The following is an 8,225-nucleotide window of genomic DNA, read 5'->3' as shown; positions in this document are numbered from 1 at the left end:
CAAACTTCCAGAGACCCCCCACCCCCATTTAAAAAGTACGTCAACATTTGATAACAACTCTTCCCTCCCCATCCCCTGAATGAATTAATTGCGATGATGTTGTTAAATATTTATCATAATTTATGTTCAGTGCAGAGTCACAATCCGTGAATTTGCAAATCCTCCTGACTTTAATTTTAGACCTAACCATATAGAGTCTAGTATAACAAAAAATGGATTTAAAAAATTGCATAAACCAGGGGTCGACAACCTTTTGAGACGGAGGAACCAAAAGTTAAAAAATTCTTCAGTTTTTAAAGAGCTTCCAACATTTTTATTTCATTATTTTATTATTATTTATGCATGGAGCTAAAGAGCCACATATTGACATCGAAATAACCACATGAGACTTGCGAGTTGCAGGTTGCCGACCCCTGGTATAAACATTTTTTATTAGTTAGTTTATTTCGTTAATATGCACAAATTTCAAAATGTTACCCTTAAGATCTAATAAATATTTATAATAACAATCTGAGTTGAGTAAGTAGAAAGGAAAATGTTTATCTTCAAGCCCCATCGTAAAATAGAGAAAAATATCATTTTTCAAGTTCTAATATTATACAAAAGAGTAAAAAAAAAAAAAAAATTAAATATTTGAAAAAAATTATAAAGTTTGCAAAAAAGAAAAAATCTTTTTAAAACAAAGATTTACAAATTAGTACAAGTTTGTAAATTATATTAGGATGCGTATATAATACGTATTTACATGTATTGTAATATATATTGTATTTACATTATTCTATATTATACATATTTACGTTAAATAATGAGTTATTTTTATATTTTATATATTTAACGTAAATATAAAAATTTAGAAATCGGTACATTTACGTATACATATTCAATACAATACGTAATACACACACATATATATATATATATATATATATATATATATATATATATATATATATATATATATATATATATATATATATATATATATACATATATATATATATATATATATATATATATATATATTTTTTTTTTTTTTTTTTTTTTTTTTTCGTAAAGAAACAATTTACAAAAGCGTGCTCCCCGAAATATAATAGTGCAGTCAGATTTTTTAAGAGATGTTCGTGCAGTGTAGCAGTTACTTATTAAATGTCTTGTTTCATATTTATGATAAATTAGAGAGAAATTTTTATGAAAATATTTTGAAATTATTTCATTTTGAAGTTTAAACATAAATAGCAAGTTATGGTAGATATTTATTTCGTATACATTTTAGAGAATTTATTTCCTTAAGTAACGGCTCGGCACTTTCATACCTACCTGCGCCCATAAACTAATCGGCTTGCTTGCTTTTGTTTTGTATTAATGTTTTTGGGAAAAATGAATGATTGTTTGCCCAGGCAATATTAAAATAGTTAGTATGACTATGTATAAATGAATAGCGTAAATTTTTTAAACATATTTTATTCAAAAGATGTTTTGTCTTGTACATAATCTCCAGTGTCTTTGAACCTTTTTCTCGACTAACTTAATTTGGCTTTTCCAATTTAAATGCTCATCAAAAATTATTCCAAGTATTTTCATTGAAAAAACTCGTTTTATTTTAATTTTCTAATTGTTAATTCTCATAGTTTAAGTCCAAAGTTTTCAGATTTAGATGGTTTAGCAAACAAAGTACATTTCGTTTTGTCAGTATTCAATGAAAGTTTATTTGTTTTAAACCACTCATTAATATACGATAGTTCTTTGTTTACATAATAAAAAATATTTTTTAAATTTGAGTCTGAAAAGAAAACATTAGTATCATCGGAAAAAAAATATATAATTAAGTGTTTTTGAGGACAAATAAATATCATTTATATAATTCAAAAACAGCAAAGGCACAAGTATTGATTCTTTTGGAACCGCAACTTATCGATTTAAATTGTATGCATGTTAATCATATGGTACTCCTTGTTTACGAATTTCTAAATAACATTGCAGCCACTTTAAGTTAGAGTAAACGACTCCATAATTGCTTTTGTATACCTACTAAAAGCAGTATTTTTAGTAGGTATACAGAAGCAATTATGGAGTATTCTGCTTTTGTATACCGGAATCATTTTTGCTAATTTTAACTGGTCAAGAAAAATGCCGTCTTTTAGAGAAAGATAAAAAATTATAAAAAGAGGTTTCTCTATAATATCTGAGACTACTTTTACAACATCAGGAATAATTTCATCCAGTTCTGCACTCTTATTTGTTTCAGCATATTAATTGCTAGCCGATGTTCATCAACCGAAAGCTCCGATTCATCCATTAAGAAATCTGATTTTTTCAAGAAAGATTTGAATGATTTTTTTCCCTCGGGAAATGCACCGGCTAGTTTTTTTCTTATATTTATGAAAAAGTCATTAGATATTTCTGTAATTTCATAATTTTCAAAAACATCTCCTCAATTATCATTTCTTTGCAACCTATTTGGCAAATTATCATTTTTCACACATCCCATTTCTGTTATTTCTTTAATTACATTCTATGTTTTCATAGCATTTCCAAATGTTTTATTAAGCAATGAAGAGTAGTAATTTTTTTTTGAATTGCTTTTTTAACTTTATTTAAATGATATAACGTAGACTATCCAGTAAACACAGATTGGTTCAGAATTGGTCAATATTCAGTCGAAATTGGTCGAAAAATGGATTAAACGTTTAGCGACCTATTATTGACTAAAAATCGACGCTTGATTTGAAATATATATTTCAATTTTTTTTAAATATACGTTTACTTAACGTCGATCTAGCGTTTAGAATATCGACTTACATTAGTCAATATTGTAAACCTTTAATCAACCTTAATTAAACGTAACCATTTATAGGTTTAAAATCTACGCTTTAAATCTTTTAATATATACGTTTATTAAACGTCGATCAACTGTTTATAATATTGACTAATATAAGTCGTTATTTTAAACGTTTGATCAACGTTTAATAAATGTTTATTATATTATAATACACTCAAACCTCTTTTTATGCGGTCCTTTTTTATGCGATTATTTGTGCCTTTTGTTTTATGCGATATTTTTTGTCCGATCTCCATATAATTTAATTTTTGAACGCGCAATAATTTCAATCTCAACGATTAAAATGTGTAATACGTATGTACATACGTCATTACATAGTTACTGTTATGAACAAGAAACCACAAATTGCGTTACAATGTTAACTTGAAAATGTTTTTATAAAAGAGTTGAATTGAATTTTTGTGTAGCAATGCAAAGAGTTTTTTTATGCGGTCCGTGTCTAACTGCATAAAAAAAATGTTTTAATATTGTTTCGAAAACTGTTTTTTATAGGTACTCTTAAAGTTTTATGTGATTATTATATTTTTATAAGTTTTATGTGATTTTAATATCGTTTCGAAAACTATTTTTTATAGGTACTCTTGAAGTTTTATGTGATTTCTTTTTATGGGTTTTCTTTTATGCGGTCCCTATCTACCGCACAAAAAGAGGTTTGAGTGTATAGTGATAATCTCAATGGCTATATAACCATTGGTCAGAAGACTCACATAACAGCTTAAGTCAAACGGTTTAAATAGGCATAATTAAAACTAAGTAAAAAATTTGTTAAAAAATTATTTTTTATTGGCTAAATAATTAAATCAGACTTAAATGCGTTTTCAAGATTCGCTTCCTTACAACAACTGAAAACAAAACAACTGATAAATAAATAATAAACGAGTGTTGGGTGCGCCCATTTTAATTTATGGAAGTTAAAAAGCTATTATCACGACAATCTACCATCCTAAATGCCAACCAATCAAAAGGACTCCGATGTTTTAGAAATTATTGATGGCGACATTGACACAGTTAAAAAATATGAGTTGCTGGTCTCTCGTTATGAAAATCCTGCTGCAAGAACTTTTTTCGTAAGTTTTATTAACAGTTTAAATTCATTTTGTAAACGCTAGTATGATTGTGTAACAATAGGTATTCATTTTTGCAATAATCAAGAGGTTTAATGACTAAATAATAACTTTTTTTTATTTTAGATTCATTTTAGCTTAATTTAGTTACATTCGCTCAAGAAAGTTGGTGGAACAGAGCTGGTAAAAACCACTGCATATGTCGCAACGTTACTAATTTTTCAATGTCAAAAATAATCATGGATGGTACAGGAAATTTCGGAAATTTCCATTCAGAAAGTCCTCACCGAACAGGTGCAAGATGAACAAGCGGTAAACGGTATTGTAGAAATATTTTTGATAATGCATAAACCAGAAAAAACAGTGATCTAAAATACTTGTTTATGAGTTTAATAATTTTATTAGTAATCTTTGACTTAATCTTAATGTAAACTTTTAATTTCTGCTAATGAGACTAAATTTAAAATATATTTGATAGAAATTGTTACTATAAAATTTCCACTGCAAAAAGCTTGATCATTTAATTTTTTTTAATTATCAAAACATAAGAGCAATTCCACGACCGTCACAGCGTGACAACCGTCTTTTTTTTTGTCTTTAACCGTCAATATTTTATTATTAAATAGATATAAAAAAATTTTATTTTGCTATTTTGTTAGCTCATAATAGGTGCTACAAGAAACAAGAAAAAAAGTTAGGGTGGATATATTAGCCTCTTGTTCATGCGAGAAAATATAAAACGTCACAGCGTGACCAAAATTTTCTCATTGTTTTTTAGTTTTTAGATCAACATAACAATTCAGCTAATATAGATGAACTGAATTATTAACTTGGCATTAAACAAAAAGTTTAGACATTACTCTTACAAGTTTTATAGCTAAATAACATTTATTTAATTAAATTTCAAACAGGTGCACCTTTAATTAACTTGTGGTAAACGTCACAGCGTGACCAGACACATTTGGATAATTATAAACCAGGTAAATGGGATGTTTTTTTTAATAAACTTAAAACTAAGTAGAGAAGGATTAGACAAATATATAATTACATCTTCATAAAAATAGTTCTTACATAGTAATCTTCAGATTACTATGTAATCATAGTAATCAGTGTCAAATCGCGTCCATATTATATTGCTGTCATATATACAACGTTTTAAAGTTTTTCGGGGATTTCGTCTGAAGACGTAAGTTGTTTCACTAAATACTTGGCACTTGAATAGGGTCGCATTTCTATTTTCCCATTATTGTTTTGAATTAGGTGCGCTGCAAATATTCCTGGTTTTGCTGGTGCTTTTGTAAATAACTCATCAATTTTAAATTTTTTTATTGTATTTATAACATCTTCCATAGAAACAAAATAGACATTGAAATTAGTCTCATTTTTAACAGCTTCATGAAAAGTTATGGCATCAGTTATTATAAATTTTCTCTGGATTATTTTTTGCGTTGCTATTCTTTTAACGGTCCCACCTATAGCATCTACTGGTCCTTTCCCATGTGAAGCAGCAAAAAAGTTCCAGAATAATTTTAAATCATGCTCTTCTTCCAACCAGGGTATTGCTGATGCAATAAAACGATTTTTAAATTGATTACTTGGCCCGTCTGTCCAAACCTGTAGTATTTTAACACTAGATTCAATATCCTTAGATAATAAATTATGAACAAATACAAGAATAGATTCTTTTGAATGGCTTAAATCATCTGAAACTATGACAGCTGATGAGCATGAATTTTGGTACCAAAATACAGCAGTAAAAACAGTAACTTGCTTCTTGTGCCAATGTGCTGACTGCACTTCATCTTGCCACAAAGTTGAAAAATTTTCAGCAAAATCCACTTGAAGAACGGCTGTGTCTGGATTACTTTGAAGTTGGATCTTATGATCACGATATGTCTTTGATTGTTTCTGTTTAATAAAATAATGCCAAAGAAATGAAAGTAAAGATTTTGAAAAGGTGCTGTAAAGATCATCAACTCTTCCCTTTTTTTCAATTTTTTTAATATATTCCTTTCCATTACCTTCTGCAACTTTTTCCCATTGGTACCATGTAATGCATTTATTCTTGTCAATTTCATTCAAAGCAAATAGATTATGAAACTTTGCAGCATCTTTACATGTTGTACACATATTATTATAACAAATGTCTTTTTCACTATCACATACAATGCTAAGAGGAAATTCATGTGAATACAATGGAAAATTCGAATCAAACTTGTGCAAGGCTTCAAGGATAAGAATTATATTTTGATGCTGTTGACAACAACAAACGTTTCTTGACATTGAACTAGACAAAAGCACATGTGGTGGGCGTAAATTAGCAAACTTTGATTTTCCGACTGATTCTTCAGGATAATCACTTTTAAAAACAGCATAAGCATCATTAACATTCATATACAAATGACGTTTTTGCACAGTTTCTTTCTTGTTCTTTAATCTCATCACAATGGTGGCTCTTTTAGCGGGTGCTTGACGGGATATATCATCACTCTGATAAAAATCAAGCACCAATTTTACAGTTAAAGCATCTAATGCATTTTTACTAAGTATTTTTTCTGGGCTTGGGATTTCATTCATTTTTGTTAAAAGTTTTTGTACAACTTTAGCCCTCTTTCTGGGTGATTTTGGTAGTGCTGACTCGGCTCTCTTAACAGCTTTTCCAAGAGTGCTTACAGATTTGTAAGGGGGTGATGTAACAGCTACAGATTTTGATTCTGCTCTTTTTTGTCTGCTCTTTCTCTTTCGCTGCCTTTCTTTTTCTGGTTCAGCCTCCAAATTAGCGAGTCTTCTTTCTTTTCTTTTTTTTGATTCTTTTTCTTTAACTACTTTTTCGCCAAACTTTTTTAACTGCCTTTCACAATATTTCTTTTGACGCTCAGCATGAGTAAGAGGCATGTTAAACCCTTGAAAGGTTAGAAAAAAAGGCAACACATTAGTTTTGGAGATGCACATATTTCATCTAAGGCTCAATGGAGTTACAGTTGTCCCTTAGAGAGGCTCTATTTATCTCAAAAGAGAGCCTCAAGGATAACTGAGCATTCATCCTCCAAATGTTGCCTTTGCAAAACATACCTATAATTTGCAGTTTTTGTAGAAAATGTATAAGAAAGTAGGCCACTCAATAATTTGGGTCCTTAAAGTTGATAAAAACTAAATTGTGGTTTCAGTTTAGCAGTTTTAAATTTTGTTTTAAATGTTGTTAAAAAATTGTCACGCCGTGACGTCACGGCGTGACAGAAAAAGATTCTAAAAATAACTTGAGCTAATTATTTTTTTAAATATGTTAGTATTTTTTTAGATGTACTAGATTGAGTTCTCATTGCGCTGGATTTTTGAAACCTTAAGTTTTACTGGTAGTCTTAGAAATAAAACTATTGGTACCCTAATTGTCACAGCGTGACAATAGTGGTAATAGCATTTGATTAAAACAAATGGTATTCTGAATTCGTCTGGCAATAAGTATGTTTTTATCATAAGTAGGAATGATTAGTGCAGCTAAAAGCTTGATTGCAATGAGCAAGACAGTTTTTGAATTTTTTATAGGTTCAATTGAAGTTTGGCGATTAAAAATGAATTAAATTATTGCAAAAACGCCTACTTTTACCATCTGTTTCAGCCCATATTATTTTTTATAATAGCGGCATACCATAGTAAGCTATATATTTTCTGAAAGAGAAGAAGTAGAGCTTTCTACTAATATATATCATTATCTATATTGGGTTAGTTTAATTTTATTATTTTTTATGAGACGGTCGTGGAATTGCTCATAAACAAGTATTGTGCACGAACATTTTTTTCTAAATCCCCCTCTAACTCCCCACTATATGAAAACGTTTTACATAAGTTTATAACTTTATATATAGTTTTATAAAATAAGAGTATAGTATAACTAGTAATAGTATAAAAGTTTATAAACATATTATAATAGTTATAAAAAAATATAAAAAACAAGACCTGGTCTTTTATAACTATATCTTATTTATAAATTTCATTGCTTTTATAGCTATATCTTATTTTTAAATTTCAAGGCCTATATAGTTCTTATTATTTATATAAAGTTAAAAAGTTATAACGTAATTTTAATTTATATTAGTTTTAAAACTTAAATAAATTGAAATTACGTTAACTAAATCAAAGAAACTATTAGATAAGATCTAAAAGTTTAATATAAGTTTACTTAGATTAAATCTAAACGCTTTATATAGGTTAATTAGACTAGATTTAAACGTAAATTAGACAAAATCTAAACGCTTTATGTACGTATAATAATCCTATAATAGACGTCTAAAATTCGTTTGAATACAGACGTTTTATGGACGTTT

Source organism: Hydra vulgaris, chromosome 09, assembly GCF_038396675.1.
Source record: "Hydra vulgaris chromosome 09, alternate assembly HydraT2T_AEP".
In the NCBI taxonomy this organism is placed as follows: Eukaryota; Metazoa; Cnidaria; class Hydrozoa; order Anthoathecata; family Hydridae; genus Hydra; species Hydra vulgaris.
The sequence above is the reverse complement of the archived record's forward strand: the minus strand, read 5'-3'. Positions refer to the sequence as shown.